This window comes from Acanthopagrus latus, chromosome 18, assembly GCF_904848185.1.
Source record: "Acanthopagrus latus isolate v.2019 chromosome 18, fAcaLat1.1, whole genome shotgun sequence".
Lineage (NCBI taxonomy): Eukaryota > Metazoa > Chordata > Actinopteri > Spariformes > Sparidae > Acanthopagrus > Acanthopagrus latus.
Window position 1 is genome coordinate 17,052,060 of NC_051056.1, and position 20,562 is coordinate 17,072,621.

A 20,562-nucleotide genomic window follows, 5' to 3' on the forward strand; every position below is an offset into this window, starting at 1 on the left:
TCTGGCTCTTTATGGCAGGTCCAGAACAGGATATACATTTTCTGAACTAACCACTTACTCTGCATCCTTGAGGTCTTTTCTCTGAGCCACTTAATGATAAAGTAATGTTCGAGAGCATTTCAGACAAGGCACAAAGCTCACCTTTGGGTCCAAGCACGCTTTTGAGTACAGTGCGTTATGCGCTTCATTCTGTCGCCCCATAGACCGCATTCACATGGTTGCCATTTTGCTGCATAACACTCAGGGTGGAAAGCTCAGATGTTGAACTGCTGTGTTTCAGGTCCTATAAGCAACAAATGACACATTCTCATACTTTCACAGCTTTCTGATTGACTAGCAACTGTAAAGACAATGGATAGTTAAAATCTGGAGGTACATTGAGCCATATTTCAAGGGTCAAACAACATATTTGATTACACATTCACTTAAGTGAGGCAACAGCTAATGCTAGCATTCAATCACTTACTAGCTAGCTTTACCATCTGATAGTGTTACGCAGTAAGATGGGAATAGCGTAAATTACTCACTCATAAATGTCAACACAAATCTTTTGACACATTCATTTAAGCATGGCAATGAAACGTGGTGGATGTGATCAAACGGTAATACGAGCTAGGAAGCGGTTGAATGCTAACATTAGCTAACGTTTTATCAAATATGTTGTTTTACCTCAAAGGTCCCATATTATACTGTTTTTCATCAATTTCACACAGCTGTCAGAGGTCCAACAACACTGTATTTGATATGCATTGCCCCAAACCCATCTGTGGTCCTGAATTTCAGCTGTCTAAAAGTCGCTCAAGTGAGCTCTACTGAGAGCAGGCTGTTTCTGTGCCTGCACCTTTAAATGCTAATGAGCTCTGTCTGTCAAGGCCTGCCTGAATCGGACCCAGAATCGGACCCAGAAGGAGAGACTCCTGAAGAAATACAGACTCTGTTGCTGCAGCAGGATGTTTCAGAATGGTTAGCGTATCTGAATAATGTTAGTTTGCTCCATGTGTTGTTACAGTTCCTACCATGTAAAGGTTAAAGGTAACTTACAGTTCTTAGGCAACTTTAAATACAAAACGCTGCGACACTTACCTGTGGCTCGGGTGCAGTTGCTGGGTCCTGTATGGTTGGGACTGATCCTTTCATGAGGGTCAGTGTCGAGGCAAAGCCAGCTTTGTACTGACCCTCGTTACTGAACCAGTCCGATGTGAAGTGGTTAGCACACACAATCAAACTTACACAAACTGTAGCCAGCACGTTGTTGTTAGCTGGGACAGAATATAGGCACTGATTGCTGAGGCATTGCAAAACACCGCTAGCTTACCGCTGGACACACCGAACTTCACCTCGGGGATGAACGCCCCCCTCTCAGATATCTCCTATCATCATGCAGAGGAGGTCGGCCTATGAAAATCTCTCCTGTCATTACCTAATGACAGGAGCTGAATCTGAACAGCCTGTAGGAGCCCCGTTTTACCAGTGAGTGGGCTGCAGAGACAATGTAGGACTTGTTTACTTTCCTCATTCTGGGAATTGGCAGGCTCAGGGAGGACCAGTTTATATATGTAGAGACCAGAGAAAACATGTTTTTCACAATATGGGACTTTTAAAATATGGCCAGATGTCCCTTTGGATTTTTACTATCCATCATCTGCTCTATTACTGATCAATCTGGAAGTGGTGAACTTGTAACAATTTATCAGATTCCCCACGATAATATGCCTCACAACCTGATACACAGCAGCACAGCATTATACTTGCATTTGAGCGTGATGTCAGAGGAAAATGGCTGCAGAGTGAATATAGCCTATAAATTCTAATGATTTAAATCAGCGTGAATTTAACAACAATCATCGCATACTCCGTAGGTGAAGCTACTTCTACCATTCTCTTTGCTGGCATTGACAAGTTGAAGCAAAGCGATGGTTATTTACAGACGACTGCAGGTATCACAGGATGTATTTTATGATAAATTAACAATCCAATAAAATTGGAAAAAAGAAGTAAACCTTTGTTTCAGATTTATTGCAGGTGCCATGACACATAAAGCCTGAGGTTCTCAGTGATGTCATTTTCAAACCAAACTAAGATTTAATGCTGCCAAGCCCAGAGAAAGCCTGTTAGTAAACCACAATGACCATAATTCATTTCACCTAAATGACACAGTGCATCTGTGCGTCTAAGCATCAGGGCTCCTTTGATTTGCGGTGCGTCTTCGGCAACACAGACTGAGAGGAAAGTAAATTTGAAATGTGGCCTCGATGCTCAGGTGGAAGCACAGGAGTCAGCTTGTGTTGCACTGCCATTAGCTCATTCAAGTGGGCATCAGTGAAAATAATGTCATGCAGGCCCTGCACTTTGTCCATCCCCTTTTGTTTGATCCAACAATATCTTACTGCCTTGTTCTTCTTGTTACACGCTCACATGCTTTAAAGGGGCAGACTGCGAAGATTGGCCCCCCTGTCGAAGGTCGCTTGAAACAAATGGGGGTAGCAGATCATAAAGTAACCGCCAACCGCTGCCCACTTGGCTGTAGCTACTAGCTGCCTTTAGCTAGTTTGCTCAATTACCTGTGGAGCCAGTGACCCTATTAGCTGACTGGAGTCTTCCTGGGCTGCAATCTCAGATCATGGTGGGTCACCGCAAGTAATGGTTCTTGACTTAACGGGGCCCAGCAGCCACCCAGTGAACATGACTGTACACCAGACTGGAACCAGACTCAGACCAACAGAGACCAGCTTGAAGACAGGGGATACAGTATGGAGGCTGTTGTTGTCTCATGTGGCGACAGGGATTTTGGAAACAGTAACACACAGATAGCAGCTGTTGGTGGTATTACGTGACAGGATGGGCGGGGGCTCGTTGGTTAGCTTGCCGCAACACGACACATAGACGTCATTGACATAAATGTCAACACTATTTTAGGCATTTTTACTGTTAACGGATTGGCTGGATGTCAGTGTGTTCACATAAGGTGGACAAAGTAAAAGAAATCTCCCAACCGGTGTGTGTATTTCTACATTAACTTGCAGATTTTCTGTTACCCTTAAGTCAGTATATATATATATTTGTTCAAAATGTGGATAGGGCATTGAAAGAGGGCAAGTTTCTGCTCTGACTGTCTCAGTTTGACCTTGAAAAGTGCCTCAAAGCCCCGACTGTCAGTTTGTGTTAAGACTTTTCTGCTGATGATCTCAGCTCCTTCACGCCCTCTATCTTCCTCCCTCCATCTCATTATCTCTCCAAATATCATAACTTATTCAGAAGCCCTTAAAAGGCAGACTATACCCTGACACAGCAATATCCACCAGGAGTCCGCCGCTTCATTAAAAATCCTCATCAAACATGCGCAACACAAACACACAGAGACACACACCGAAATACACACTGCAGCTAATTCAGCTTTCTGAGAAGCGTTGCCCCGTGGTGCTAACAAGTTTCTTTTTGGCTCTCTCATATTTGGCCTTATCAGGCTGCAAGATGTAGACGCCGTCCCCGCTGAAAAAAAGCCTTTGTGTGAACGACTTTATTGGACATTTGGGTGAGAGTGTGCTGCCCGCACCCTGCGAGCAACAATGTGTAGCTTTGGTCGAGCCGCTGACATGAAAACGTTTAAAATTATGTCATCAGTTGTCACATACTTCGATAATTTTCTCCTCTGGCACCCAGCGTCCAAATTACCTGCACCTGGTTGCCATGTTGGTTGCATGTTTTTGATGAAAATTACTTGCCAAGAAGGAATGCCTTTCAATGGCCTCTCAGTAGAATAGCTCAGGGCTTTATTAGGGACCATACGCCTGTCTGACAACACACTCCTGATGTTGTGTTAAATCCCATATGCAGCTGTGTGTTATGCAGAGCGTCTCAAGGTATGTGTGTGTGTGCGTGTGTGTGGTGTTGGGTAAACGGCCCTCTTCAGCTTTATTACCTGGCCATGAATCATGAGCCTTCATTACAGCCTGCTCATTGTGCTCTGAAGGTTAAGCAAACCAATTAGAGTTCCCCACACGCCGTTGGGGTTCTCGGCAACAACCGCATCCCCACGTCTTGCATTTTAAATAGGCAGGCGAGGGCTGGGATTAAAGACAGAGAGGAAGTGAGAGCTCGGAATGAGGATGTTTAGGTGGAGGCTGGGGAAGGGTTCACGGTTGGCAGTATACAAGAGAGGAGAAAAGAAACTAAGGCGGAGGGGAAAAGAGGAGGGAGAGGAGGAAACGGACTATGAGGGAAAGAGAAAGAAAGAAGCCCTATTAAAAGAAATGACACCGTCATGGTTCACTGAGCGCCTGCACTGGGCGGCAGTAGCCCTGTGCTTAATGCTCTCTGGCTGTCAGCGCCACAGTCAGCAGCACTGCCTGGCTGCTCCCAGGGGGAAGCTGTGTTGGTCTATGCTCTCGATTAACTCTGCCGCTTATTAGAATAGATACTGGGAAAGGGACTCAGCCAACCAGAGAGCAGATCCGATAGAGTGCAGACGTGGCGCACTGTAATCATATCGTGAAGTGTAATTCTGAGAGTTCCTCTGCGAGACAGATCTGAGGTTTAGATACAGCCGATTCTCTGATTCCGCCCACGTCTGAACTGCGGTTTTTGACTGATTCACAGAAGCCTTCTTAATTGTCATCACACTCACTTTTTTGCCTGGATGAATGAGCCGCGCGTCTGGTCTGCCGCAGAGGATGTAAAAAGCCCGCGTGCATCTGCATCGGGAAGAATTTGTGTTTAGACAGAAAATGCTGCTCTCTCTTGTAATTCTGCCGAGCACCCTGGGGGATTCAGGTACACTGAAGGAACTGTCAGAGGAAGTTTTGTGAAATTATAGCTTTCATGCACACACAAAGCGGATAAAGGTGCCTGAAATTGGTTCTTTTCAGAGCAGTACAAAGAAAGGTCACTGCGTTGGCGAATTGTAGCGAGGGGTAGTGTTTAATAGTATGTAGCAGGTTTCCTTTTTTTCCCATTCTCGTCTCGGTGGATGCAAAATTTACATGACCGCTGACCTTCTCCTAAGTTTGTAGATTTTTTTAAATAAGGAACTAAACTCTGCTTTTGTGCGAGACTAGAGGAGGAGACGGGGACAGACAGACAGAGAGATCTCATAGAGGAGATATAAACATGCAAGGCAATAGCTGGGAAAGGCTGACGCTGGCGCACTAAGTTGCCATATTAGCATTTCAGAGGGAATAGTAGAGGAATCAGCTAGGAAACAAAAAGGCTGGTTCAGCACTGACTGACAGAGCCGAGGACTAATGTTCTTCCCTTCCTCATTTTTGCTTTCCCTTCCCGCTCCACTCAGCCAGAACTCAAGCTAAGGATGAACGACTGTCGGGCTTTCATTGTACCTGCTGGTGCAAAGACCTCACATTTCCACACTTTCATCATCATTGTTGTTGTGGTATAAATTATGCTTTTCTTGATATTTTAGTCCGCAGTGAGCATGAAAAAGGTCATGACCAGTTGTTAGGCAAGAGGAACAAATACTCCAGTGCTGTACTTGAGTTTAATGTGAAGTACTTGTACTTACCTTGAGCGTTTAATGTCCGTTCACAAATCTACTCCACACCATTTCAGGGGAAAATGCTGCTCTATTTACATTTAGCTGACAACAAGTTATTAGCACCTTTACCCACAAACTCTGTGGTTGTCATTGCCTTCCTCCTCATTTAAAGGGACATTTGTAAGATATCAAAAGAATCAAGATTATCAACAGAGTGTGAAGAAACAGTGTTGACCTTGAATTACAGACATGTATGTACAATGTTGCAGACTTGTCTACTGAAGTTAGCACGCTAAACAGCTAGCTCTGGCCTATCCTGTCTCATAATACCCCTAGGGTGTCAGATAAGTAGATAAAACACACTAAAATTCAAGTTTTTCTTTGTTAACTCTACTGTACTCTACTCTACTATACTATACTATACTATACTATACTATACTATACTATACTATACTATACTATACTATACTTACAAACTTGGCATAAACTGAATAAAACTCACCCGCACAGTCTTGTTTCCTGTTTTTACGATCTCCTCTGGTTTGGTTGAAAAAAATCCTCAGTTCACAGAGCGAGATGCGAAAATCTGCACGCCATTCTTTGCCCGCTTTTCTCCCTCGCTCACTCTTTTGCCGCGTCATGCCTGTCTTGTACCCACCTGTCCAATCATAGTCTTGGTCAAAGTTGCCATAGGTCACCTCGTGTCATATTCCCTGTCTTCAAACTGGCACCTGTCTCCGAGGCGACGTCGATCCCAGTCTGGTGTCTAGCCTTGGTGAGCAGCAGTAAGCGGTTATGTTATCCCTTATAGTTTTGGAGCTACCATCTTATTCTGTCCATTTCTTACAACTCACACTTTCAATACAGCACATCGATGGCAGTGATAAAATGATAATTAATATAACACTGGAAAATGAGAACTTTTACTTTTGGTGCTTTAAGTACATTTTGCTGTGAATTCTTGTGGACATGCGATTCCATTCATTATTCTTAAATGTGACGCACAACAGAGCACAGCTTTTACTTGCACAAATGATCCAAGTACTTTTTTTCCCCCACCATTCCCAATGTAATATAAATCTTTGTTCCTGAGAGGCTTGTGTTTGAAAAATGCTGTTTTCATTTTATTTCATGACAGTAATTCACATTGCCACGTTAACTGGTTTCATGCCCTTATCCCCCATACACCAAAAAGACATTTTGTACATTCGTCCGTGCAGCTATTTACTGTAGGTGTTTACATCTTTGTACAGTGTATACATCATATGCACATGTGCAGATGTATCACTGGCTGCACATGCTGTTCTGTTCCCTGGTGTGTGTGTAATGTGGCTCCAGGAGCTGCCCTGGCGGTTAGGCTGTCCAGGCGTTCCCTCCTTCTGTCAGATTTCCTTGCAGCGGCGTGGGGTGCACAGGGGTCCCCGGCTGCTGCCCTGTCAGCTTGACCTGCTCCAACAACGCCACCGTCATCAGAGGAAAAAGAGCCTTGCAATGCCTGTTAGTGCTGAGCCCCGGCTTCCCATTCACAGCGCTCTGAAAGCCCCACTCACCGCAACCTGATAACAGCTCCAGGTGTCTGGATGGCATCCAAATAGCTGCCTATAGTCTTCACTCATAGAATGGCTCAGCGGCCGGTGTTTCCACCGCCCGCCCCCACTCCTTCATTCACACTCTTACTCCCTCTTTCTCACATTCGCTCATTTCCCCGACGCCTGTTCCTGAAATCTTTGTTAAGCCTTCTTCAAAGAAAGATTCTGCACTGATAAACCTTGAAAAAGTCCCTCCAGCCTGTATAGTCTTGAGCTCAGTGCCTCTCAGAACCAGTTTACACTGTACGCTGAGATGGGAGTCATATTTACTGTGGTCAGCAAGTTTATTATGGCTTATATTGCTTTATTGGTTGCTGCAGTTTCCATGGATTTTTTTTTTAAATATTTTTTGTAATGTCACATCTCTTGGGATAGTTTGTACACGGCGAGGTAAAATTATTTTTTGCCATTTTATAGCCTTTGTAAATTATTCATGTGAGGGTGGGTCATTCTGGGTAAATTACTTTGGGGGCATCCCAGTTCTCATATTAAGCCTGCAGGATGTATATGGATGGATATTTTTGTTCCACGATGAGCACAGCACTATAGGTTTTGTTGCAACTGTGAGATTTCAGCTTCGATAACCTGTCCTTGAGGCAATGAGTCTTGGGGCAGAAGTAATTCTTTCAACTGTTTTTTTTTTTACCCCGCCCTCTATTCCCACACCGCGGTTGTGTAAGTGGTCAGACACTAACTCCTTCCACATCTCGCTGGAAACAAGCAGTCACTAAAGTTCACTGGCTGAAAAACAAAAAAACTTTCAGCTCTCTTCTTTCCAGCACGCCAGAGTACAATGCAAATGCTCAAAAGTTCTCCTCCACTGAAGTTATGAGACTGGAATGTGAGAGCGAGTTTGACCCAGTTTCTCCATTATCACAAAATGTTGAACATGCAAAAATGGGAAGATGAGCCTTAAAATGAGAAGACCCAGTATATCCTCAGGGCATATGGCTGGAATGAAATCTACCCAGCCCAGGCAATCTGTTTGCCAGGGAGGGAGACATTCAAGCCTTTTTTTTTGATATATTCATGTTGAACTCGTCCACTGAGCACCTGCCTTCAACTCATCCCTGCCTTCACTTGCTTCTTGGCTTCCTGTGTGGATGGCTCCAGTCCCATGGGCCCTCTGGCACTCCAAGGTAATGGAATCATGAGGCAAGTATCAGTTAGACATAGAGGATGTGAGCGCCTCTTCTCAGCGTGACTAAAGAGTCTGATGAGTCGTGTCCTCGGCCTCCTGTCAAATCACAACCCCCGCAGTGTCATCATCCCTGACCAGGAGGACACCCTCGGCTGGTGGATGAGCTGATAAGGTAATGTCATTACCTGTACAATAATGTTCAGAGAGACACTCTTTACAAATTTAAAGCAGCTGGCAGCCTTTAAATGTATAACTATCAGTTCTCACTGCCTGCCTGCAGTACAATTAGGACGGATTTAATAGTGCAATTAAAATACTGTCAAGGGTTTTTCCCGTTGTATTTGCATTTGAATTCTGTTATTGGCAACCTAAAAGGCAGCCAGTGCTTACTTGGGATGAGATCCTGCTGTTGCACAGATGGGCAAAACTGGCGCAAAATCAAATGTTGGTGAACTGACCACTTCCCTGAACAGTGACTGTCGTGTCATAGCTGAGCAACCATCGGGCAGGTTTGTCAGTTTTTGGATTTCTCCATGTTGAAGCAGTGTGAATGGGACTTGTACTAAAAGAGATAGTCTCCCGGGCATCTAAAGAACTTGGAGAGTGGTGTCTTTTTGTTTGTTTTAGCTGAACCGAAACCAGAAACATGAGCAAACATGCATGCTAAGCAATGGATCATCATCCAACTAAAGCATGTGCAGCTAAATAGCTTATTACAGTGGCCTAACCCTGTGCTACTTTTAAGAGCAAGAGTATTTTTACATTTTGTGGGGTTACAGATTATATTCCGATGGAAAAAACGAAGTGGCACATCGAATGTGCTGTCAACTATACTGCTTAACCCAAAGTTTGCAAATACACTGGTTCATTCTTTTTTATTAAAGGTAAAAGTGATACATAATGTTTGAAAATGCAGAACAGATTTACGGTCAAGAAATGAATCAAGAGTGTAATCCTAGATTTTCTTACTTCAACCACAAAGGAATGTATCACTAACTGTCTGTCTGTCCATCTGTCTATCTGTTTGTCTGATCTGCTCCAAACTTGGCAGGTTTGTTGCTGAGGACCCAGCGAGGTGCAGTGTCGAATTTTGTGTTCAATGTAAATACATTTTGAATAATCAATGCACATCCCTCTGCACAGGGGTTGGGATGGGGCTTCAGCGGTCTGTCTTCATGGCTCAGCAGACTGAAACTAGGCTCACACGTGATCCCGCTCATGTGATCTCATGGGGAAGCAGACGTAAACAAAATGGAGATTAGCGTGGTGCTATAACTTGCTGTAGCAACGTGTTGCGGAGAAAACAAAACAACAGCAGAAGGTTGTTTGGATGAGTGGGGAGATGTGCTCAACACAAATTTTCTGTTCTCTAGCAAGAACCGGAGGTGAGATTTTGAGTTTCTGGCAACAGTAATATGCTAGCTAGTGTTAGCCTCAGGGTCTAGAATGCCAGAATTCAGAAAGCCTTAGACTGGATGTTTAAATACTATACTTTCTCAGATAATCTGTGCTGAACAGCCAGTACACTACAACTTTTGATATTAACTAACTAGCTCAAAACTACAAAACACGGACAACTGTTTTGTCATTTCTGCGTCTTCGACATGGATCATCAAATAGTGAGGATGCTGGTTAGTGTCTGGGACATGTAGCTGAAGCCTCAGTGTTTCAGCAGAATATCATATTCAATATCATGAATTTACCACCCTATAAACGGGTGTTAAAAATAAGTCAACAAGAAACATTAAAAAGTCAGCCAGAGAAAGTTTTCAGCTATCACGTAGAGATAACATTGACTTGAGTGGCTGATTAGGTGCAGCTAACTGAATCTGTCAGCCCAATTTCAGCTGTCAAAATTGATGACCCACCTTTAGAAATGTAAAAAAAAAACTTGCTTTCACCTAGCTCTTTGTGAACAGCTTCCAAAAACTTGCTTAGTATTTAAAATGGTAGTCTGCCACTGTAAACTGCATGTGCAGAAATGAGCCTTGCAGCAGCAACTGAGGAGGACTGCATTCATTTCAATTCACAAAATATTACAAGTATTCAAAGTGACAAACGATGACAAGTTCTACCTGAGAAGTGAGATTTACTTCAGTGCAATTTCCAATTATTAGCAGAAAATCCAACATTTATGCTGAAGTAATGAAAGTAGCTCGAGATGTCAGAGGGAGATGGAAAATCAATGCAGGCTAATAGATAAGATGTGCAAAAAAAAAAAAAATGAATAAAAAAATCTAAAAATAATGTCTTTCTGCACGTTTCAGGGCACGCACTGACTGTCATTTTGCTTCCTGTGACGCCAGCTGTGGGTTTCAGCGTGTTTCTGCCTCTGTGTGCATCTCCCTCATCCCTCTCACTTATCTGACGTCTTTCCACTGCAGATGGTGCAACAAACAGGCTGCGAGCGTTTGAGTCATGTTTCATAAAGGCAAGCCAGTTATTGAAAACATATTCTTTCACCGATTTGCCATGAATGACTTAAATTAAAGCGTTTTCGAGCCTAATTCACTCCGCATCATAGAAATTTCTGTCTCAGGGTCCAATTTTATGAAAAGGGAGTGGCGATGGGAGCTTAAAGCTTCCTTGCCGCAGTAGGAGGGTGGTATCATGATTAATTTAGGCTTGTTTTGTCAGCGCAGGAAGCCACGAAAAAAAAAAAAAGCTCATTACAATCAGCTGGGTTTTGTCACCGTCCGGGCTCCCTCTAATCTCCCATAGAGAAGCGGAGCGATGCAGCCTCTCTGAATATGCATTGATGATGATTGCATGATTTATGTATGAGCGTCATGGCACCTTTAGAGCGGCGCGCCAATAGAAGCGCTTGAAACCCAGAAATTAGAGCCTTTGTCGCTTTTTCTCCAAATGTTTGTTTAGGCACTCGACGACATCACTCGCGGCGTCATTATTGAATGTATCGGAACGCGGCTGAATACGTGTTTAAGGTGGAAGTATAAGATAACAGTGGCTTGCTTGTTTGAATATTTACCAAACGCTTGTACAAAGCCATTAGGAGTCATGTTGAAAGTTGTCGTGTTGCGACGACACTCAGCATTCAGTTTGTTGCGTGTCTCTGTTTGACTTTGGGCTTTCACTGACATTACCTGCAATTAGGGCTGTCATAATTGCCTGACTACAGAGCAGTAGACCTGAATGAGGGTGGTGATTGATGATTATATGAGAGTCACAGGAGTGATGTGTGCATTGACCTTCCAGCGAGCTTGTCTCATGAGGGTGTTGACCCTTCGGTAAACACAGACAAGGCCGCCCAGACAGACCGAGTGTGTGAGGCTGCCGCGACGTGCCCTAGAGTTTTCCTGTTAGCTCTGATAGATGATGATGCACTCGTCTGTTTACTCCTCCTCCCAAGTTTTCTCCACTCTCTCTGCCTCCCGCTAACAAAGGTCAGGGGCACCCGACTCTGATGTGACCACTCATGTGCCAGGTATTCAGGTCTTCTCTTTAAAGATCCCCATCTCAAATCAAACCAAATCAATTTTATTTACGTAGCCTCAAAGCACAATCACATTGCTTCAGTGGGGCTTTACAATCTACGACATCCTCTGTCCTTTGACCCTCAGTTCGAGTGAGAACGAACCTGCCATGTGGATAGAAAGAAAAACCTTTTAACCGGGTAAAAAAAAGATGATGGAAGGAACCTTGGGAGGAGCCGCAGAGGAGGGAACCCTCTCCCAGGACGGTAAGAACAGCAGTAGATGTCGGATGTACAGAATAGAACAACGAAATCACAGTTTACAAGTTGCAATGACAGAATATCTAATAACAATTATCACATGTATTAAGGCATGGATGCTAAAAAATGTTTTGATGAGTTTTGGAGTCAACTGGTTAATGGCAGCTACAGTTAGCAGTTACGTCTGCGATACACTGCTCCCTACTGCATGAGTATGAATTGCATCTTTTTATAGCTGAACCAGTTTTTAGTATCCTTTTTAAAAATGTCCTTAAACGTCACCGTGTTGGACCAAGCATGGCGTCCAAAACGGTTTGTGATATTGCAAATAAAGTTTCAATGAGTGGATGGTGTTGCTCTCTCAGATGGAAAGAAACAAAAATGCTGAGGTAGGACACTAAAATACTTCAGAGATTGTTATAGACATGGGTGCCACACTCTAGTATAGTCCATGAGTGTCTGGCCTTCTAGTGTCAGACTCTGCACGTACATCATTCTACACAGTGAGGCTGAAGGGGTGCTTCAGAGTAGTTACATCCCAATGACAAAATGCTCAAGTGCTGGGTTGCTGTAAGAACTGTAGTGGATATAGGCTGTAATGTTTCCCTCTGAAATGTGGTGGAGTAGAAGTGTGAAGTAGTATAAAATGAAAGTAGTGAAGTAAACTGCAAGTACTTCGAAATTGCGCTCGAGCACGCTACTTAAGTGCATGCACTTTTTAAACCACTGGACGTGTGAGAGCCGGAGCTGAAGTCTTGTGTCTTCATAGGCAAACCGCCAGTCATGACTCAGATCTCTCAGGTCTGAATGCCAACCACTAAATGAGTCGACATGGCATTTGAACATGTTCCTACAGCTGTGTTAGTAGTGTTTTTACATAACTGAGACCAAGTCCTTTCAAAGCAAGTGGCCTAATGATTACACAAGCAAGCTGTGCACAGCCTGCTTTCATCAGCTTGTTTATTTCTATCGATCTTGTTTTTATAAATGACACAAATGAAGTCAAGGTCTTACAGAAGCAATTCTTAAAGTTGGTAAAGTTAGCCAAGGACTCAAGACTCATGATTTAAAGCTGCACCAATCAATATTTCCTTATCAACTGTGGGTCAAATCACTACATGATGGTCCATTACATGGTTTGCTATACAGAACCATTTGGGAGCTTGTACTTAGAAACTGTTTTATAAAGAGCAGGAGCTTCCAAAAAAAAAAAACTTGGCAGGTGATTGGATGAACCATCTGTCTCTCACTGTCGAACATGGGCTGAATTGAACCATACCAGATCAGGACAACAGAGCTGTCGAGCCGTTTGGTAAATCAAACTGTCACCGAAGCCAGTTAACGGAGAAAGAAAAGACAGCAATGCTGCGCTTTCCTTATTCTCTCAATTTAATATAATCTAAATTTAAGTTCAAGATCTTGTGCACGTAAAAGATCTTGAAAGTTAAAAAGTTCAAAGTCCGCACCGACAGAAGCTTCTCTCTCCCACAGAAAACACTGCTCCTGAAACGCCTCATCGATAGTGCAGCCTTTAACTCTGTGACTTTGTGACTTCACACTGTGTCCCACATTTGCATAGTGAACGTGGCTAGTTTGGCACGTGAGAGTTGATTTAGCACAGCTGCTCTCTTGATGTTAGCAGTGTTGGGTCAGGCATGTGTGAGCTGACCAATCAGAGCAGATTAGATATTCAAGAGGGGGGGCTCTTAAAGAGACAGGAGCTACAATAGTGTGTTTCAGGCAGAGGGCTGCAACAATGAACAGTATAAAAAACTGATGAAGTAATGATAAAGTAATAGTAAGTAAATATCTGACTTACATTCTTCAGTTGAGCAAAAACAAGTGTCTGAATAAATGTTTACGATGGTATGAGTCTGCAAGCATTCACGTCTTTGTCTCTGTCCACGCTCTGTGGATAAATAAACAGACTCATTTAGACAGACACATAAGTCACTGACAGATTACTGAATGTAGACCAAAGCGATCAACAGCTCGTCCCCGGCGCAGGATGAATGATGCAGCGAGGCTTTTTTTCTTGACAGCTTTAAGAACATTCTGCCTCTCTGGTGCTGTTCCCCCCAGTCGAAGCGGAGGCTGCGTCGCTCCGTTAGCCGATTAGCAGCAACACTTAAAAAAAGTACAAACTGATGCCGAGCCTTTGATGTCCGTTTGCATGGCAACCCTCTTTCTCTCGTCTCTCACCGCGGACTGGTATCTTCCCGCCCGCCCATTCATCCCCTCCCACTCTCACTTTGCTCTCCAACTTTCTTCTTCTCCTCAGTCTCGCATCTCCCTCTGCTGAGGCAGATCTCTTCCATATTCCTTTTGCTCGAGTCCGCGGGCTGAGACAGACTTATTTAACAAGGCCTGGCAGGCTGGGCGGTGGATGTGGCAGCTGTGGAAAAAGGGGTTGATGTGGCCCTCTCTACCACAGGAGAGCGAATCCCAGGGAGGGAGTCTCCAGATGGGCTCAGTTTGAAGCAGTTCACCCCTGGTTCCCCTAGATGAGCTCCATACGGGATAACGCCGCATATCTGAATACTAAGTGCAGATTGAGTGTAATTAATTACCTGACTGCATTTAGGTCTGTATTTACATACTCGCACCTGATACTTCTTCGTCTTTAGTGTACAGGGCTTGAGCTACATTTCTCATCTATGCCAAAGTGGACGGGCACACGGATCCCATAAAGTAGCTTATGAGTATGTTTTCTTTTTCAATATATATATTAATGCACCCAGCAAATTGACCTCTGTCACCACGCATTCACAATGTGTGACAGATGCTTTGATCTATTCCTGCTTCGGTGCTCGTCTCTCCTCCCGATTCGCGCAGGCTGCTGGTATTCTCCCCGCGTGCCTCTGTGCTGACACTGCTTTCCACTGCATCCCATTGATTCGGGAGCCGTGAGTGATAGATGGGTTTAATAAAGCAAGGTGCAGTCCCCCCAAATAAATGAGCAAACGCAGGATTTATTACCAACATCTGCATTTTAAGGGGAGTAAACAGGGCCCGAGCTGGGAAACACAGTTTCATGAAACTCCCACAATCCAAAGTCTGGGCCAGAAAACCATTCGGGCACGCATGCACGCACCAGCCGTGCACGTGCACTTACATGCCTTTTACACACACACACACATGGATGCACACACTTCCCAATCACTGCCTTTCCCGTGTTCGCTTTCCTTCATTCTCTCTGTCATTTAAATCTCACATCTTCCCCATTCATCTTTCTCCTTCAATAAAAGAAGACCTTGGTTTGCCGAAGCTCTTTTTGGCACCTCTCTCCTTCTCCTAGTCACTCTTTTCTTTTGTCTTTGCCCCCCTGTCCTGACAGACGTTCCCTCTTTGTTGAAGCTGCCGAGCCGTTTCTCTTTGAACTGGAGTGCTCATCGCTAGTTTGTCATCGTATATAATGGTCTTTTTCTGTCATAAACAGCAGCGCATTTTATTTGCCCTCTCCCTTTTTTTTCCCCTCCTTCTTTTTTGCCATGGCAGTGCTACAGGCTGCTTAGTGCGGGTGATTTATCCATGCACGGAGCCAGTGGAGCTAAATCTCTACTCCCCTTGGCACTGAAACAGTAGTGTGCATGGTTTAATTTCAGCTCTGAAAGACTGTCGTGCTGCAGTGATAACGCAGGCCTGTTTGCCAGTGATTGGACTAATTAATAGGCTCACGGATGATTCGCGGCTGTCTCACCCAGTCGCAGTGGCAGAGGGCGAAAAAAGGGAGAGGGAAGAAAGGAGAGGGCAAAAAGAATAAGAAGTAGCTTGACCGGTGACCTTCACAGCTCTCCGGGGTCACTCGTTAACTTTCACTGACGCGAGAAAAAAAAGACGTAACCGGAAAAAAAATGCCAGAAGACGACACTCGCAGGTGACTGCAATTTTTTTTTTCCAGAGCATGTTTATTTATTAATGACAGCGTTTTGTCAACTCGCTGGATAATTACAAATGCATTTAGCAGCTCTTCCACCACGCTCTCACACTTCTTTATTTTCCCCTCCGTACTCCCTGCTGCTGCTGCTTACACATGCGATACCCTGAAAGGTTTCCACGGGACTCTCTCTCCCTCTCTGTCTCACTGCAGATGACCCACTAAGGCTTTACACAATGACTGCTAGGCCGATAAGCATCCCTCTGTGTAATTACACACTGAGCCGTGATTAAAATGAAAGAAATGGTGTGTTTACCATACATGCATTAGTCAACTGTATGGATCTTGAGGGAGGGGGGTACTGTGCACCAACCCAATCAGCCAAATGAATCTTGACAATGTATGTTTCTACAAACCGCGGCAATGATTATCTGTATGTTTAGTTTATAGATATCAGGTCAATGGTGTTAAACACGCCCTCCAGATCAAAAATCCCACTTAAACTCACTAAGAGGGGCTTTTGTTTGCAATGTTGATATGTAAACTAAATTGCATGGAATTTCCATGGAAATGCTAAATTCCACTGCGCAAACTGATGATGTGTTCTCAACATCCGCAGGTGGCGAGTAAATACAGAGGGAACTGGGGATGCTTCTACCCAAGGACATTTTGTTGCTGCATGCGGAGCCCCGTTCATTCCCATGAAAGCTGCTCAGTGGTGGTTTGAAGCCAAAAAAAAGCTCGGCTTCCCAGCTGTGAAAACACCTGGATGGTCGATCAGCTTAAATTTTGTAACTTTGAGCAGAAAATTAAGGTATTTGTCCAAAAATATTAATGGAACAGTGTGGGGCCATAAACTTAATCAGGAATAGAATCTGAAATATCATAAAAAGGCCAAAATACACTGGACGGGGGGCTTTCAGGTTCAATCAGTGATGCGCTACCTTCCACTCCAAGATCAAAGTTAGAAATAATGTGTAACATGCAACATCCAGTTGGACTTTCTAAATAAAGGCTCCATGGTCAAGTTGATAATAATACATAATATACAAAGTTATGCAATTGAATAACACTCTGACACACTTGAATTTTAGTCATTAATGGGACACAAACCCTGGTCAATGAGGGAATGACAAACCTGACCGGCTCCTTATTTGGACATTCTCACTCTTTATACTACCACATTTTAGGGGCACTCCAAGAAGTTGCACCCACAGTGTCAATGTAGAAACACAGGGCCACTGACCAAGATTCTGTGTTTGACTTGTTAGGAGTGAAAACTAGCTGACATGATGACTAGAAATGTCAATGCAGCATGTATGACACTTATAAATGTAACATATCTGCAGGTTGCAGACACGTAAACTGCCTATAATTTACTCTGGCAACCGGGCTGCCTTGCACAGACCTGACAGTGACGAATGACTGCGGTGTACAACAGTTGGGCAATTTGTCCCCCAAAAAGTATTAAAATCTTGAAATTAAAGTGTCAGCCTAAATCGTAAGTATATGCACTCTTTACAGAGCGCTCGCAAACTCAATAGACTTGCACTTGTTTCTCGCACACATGCTCAATGTCTGCTCTCATATGTGACACTCTGCACATAATAATAATAAAAAAAAAAAATGAATTCACTTCAAAGAATTATTATTAAAACAAAGCCAGCAGTGGAGTGACACTGTTTTAACAGAGGGTGACAGACAAGACGTGGAAGATAAATGACAGGTCCTCAAGTTGTGTGTGTGACAAGCCCGGTTTAGTGCACGAGGACAACGTGCAACAATGCAACAGCAGATGTCTTCAATTTAACCCTCACTCGCGAGACATGTGTATCTCTGCAGTGGTTGGTGAAGTGTGTGTGGGTGTTTGTTGGTTGTTTTGGTGTTATTTTTATTATTTTTTTTTTAACAGGACTGTATTAACCTGACACACTGCGAGGAGGTCCTACAGCTCGTATCTCCGCGTGTAGAGCCGCTGGACTTTTTAATGAAGCTGGTCATAAATGATCACTCACCCACCGCTGCCTCACTTGTGTTTTACTGCTATCTGCCATAATAGAGAGCCATCAATGTTTTAGATCCACTCCTTGTCATTCCCGTCAGATCTCTTTGTTCGGAGCCTCCATAAAGGTACGACGAGAATCGAATAATTTCTTTTTTTTTTTTTTTTAAAAGGCCAAAACATTAAATCGCACTTCAGAGGCAGTAATTCATAGATTAACACGTCTGCCTCATGTCACCACCACCACAAAGCGCTGTCAATGATCATATTAGGTCCGACATATTAAGTAGAGTAGTAAAACGACGCCCCCCGTTGACAAGTATCATTATCTGGACGTCCACCTTGACATTGAAAAACTACACATCCGTGCACAGCTTTGATTACTGATCCGCCATTTGTTTTAACCTTCGCTCAAACAGCTTAGTCTTCTCTCAGGTACATTTCTTGCATGTTTACTTATTTACTACCAAAGGACAAAGAAATATTTAAATCCTCCCAGCCGCAGAGCACACTCTGTCTCATCTGCCATGTTGTGGTAAACAAAGCCAGGCCTACACATACATATTGCACGAGTGTCGCGGCTCATTACGCAGCTACATTGTCATGGTAGGGAACATTTATATACGTGTCACCTACATCGGAATGACGCGGGAAAATGCGGTTCATGTGTAGGTAACAAAGCTGAGAAAAGGCATGATGACAAGTAGTGAAAGCTGAAAATCTGCTATGATGCAACTATTAAAGTTAAAATAAAGAGCTTGTAGAAACTATTTTAGATTTCATGTTTCTGGGAGTGAATTGTCCAACAGAGTAACATGTCTTTCCTTTTACCTCAAGCTCCCTGAAGGTCTCAAGTCCATTTCCTGGGATCACATAGCGCATGTGTGACAAGACCGCTGAAGAATTGCCGTGTTGTCTGTCCTATCCGGCTGAGCCTGAACCAGGTCCAGAGCACCGTCGGGAGGGAAGGAGAGTGCGGTCCGCCCCGACCTAACACTAAGCCCCCCCAGTGGGCTGAACTGTGTGCAATGCAGCCTTAACTACATAACATCGCTTCTCTGCATGGACCTCTGGGGTCAAAATCATTGTGTATTCCTGAGCTGCTGGTTCAGGATTGCTTGGGGGAGTCTGAGAGCACAGCAGCGTGTTAGCAAGCCGTTAGAGCGCGGCTGTAAATGATTCATATTGTACTGGCAGGCACGTCCATGCTTGTGGTGATTTTAAAGCAGCAGCCGAACGATGTCCTCTAACTCAAAAGTCCGGGGTCCCAGAGCGGACATTACGCCCCAGGTTAGTCCCATTAATGAGGAGGAGGTGATATCCCCCCTCTCTGTAATGCCGTTCACATACGTTTCAGGAGACTTTTGATGAAATGTGGCATTGGAGGGCCATTAGTCCAGGCGTGCTCCGAGCCACCGCAAAGCTGATGGTAATCTGCTCTGGGACAATCTGCACTGGCACCATTCCCCCCTGAGTGGGAGCGTGTCGATCTACCTGCAGTGAAATGAACACCTCTCATACTTTACGCTCCTCTTCTCCGGGGGCTCATTCTTTCATCTTCCCATAATCTCAATCTCCCCTCTCTCTCTCTCTCTCTCTCTCTCTTTCTCTCCCTCCCCGAGCGCGAATTTTACCCCAGTCAATCCCCAGGAAGATGAAGTGGCAGGATAAGGTCGCGGCATCTGTAAAGGCTCTCATTGGGGCCTAATGAATACCATTAATTCAATCGGGGGACTTGTTTGGATGGCCATGGCCTTTGTCCAGTCATGATTAAGCGATGCTATCAGTTATCAATCGTAATGAGCTTTTGCGGCTGTGGGAGACGGGCGCCGGCTGGAGAAATAATAACATCTTGGTTCTGACGATAGCGGCTAAGGCCAGACACCTATCTCATCCCGATATAATGATATGATGACATGTGGGAGGTAGCATGTACATATGATATATCATAGCTCAGCACTGGTCAGATGGAAACCTCAGCACACTCATGGCTCTGGTCTTGTGGTTATGATATTACATCTGACAGTTCCTCTTGCCGAAGTTAATTCGATAACTAAATATTTTTATATTAACAAAAGATCAAATGGCTCTGTGTAATGAGAGGGATCGCTCATACTGACAAACCCCACAGAGAGTTATCACCCTGCTCTGCCGTTCCCCTCAGCTCATCCAAACATTAGCATCTCTCAGCTCATTGTGTCGGTGTTACAGCTCACAGTTGTTTTGGTGCACTGTCACTTACAGAAGCAGCAGGTAACATTCTGCAGAAAAAAAAGAAGAAAAAAGCTCTAAATAGTCACTGAAAATGAACAGCAGCGACTAGCCGGTGGCTAACTGTGTCGTGGAGCATTTAACAGTTTCAGGGACCAAATCGGAGCAAAAAAGGAGACTCAATTTTTTTATTATGTTATTGACCTTGATGTGAATATGAACAACTGTTTGCTAACACATTCGGCATATTAACTTGTGTTCACAGCTTGTTTCTGCTGGCACAAGAGGCTGGAAATCTGTTAATGCAGGTTAATGAATTGGCTATTTTTAGAATAACAAATTTACATGACAATGAAAATAGTTTTTTTCTTGACTCTGGCAGGCTGCCATTTTTTGCAAAAAAAAGCCTGAAAATGAGGCTGTCTGAATCGGAAAAACAACCATGTATGGAAATGAAAATGGAAAGCAGCTTATTACGACCCATATATACATTTGTTATTATGCGGCAACATCTAGTGGCTGTAGTCATTATTACAGCTGCAAAGGAGGAAATGAGGAAA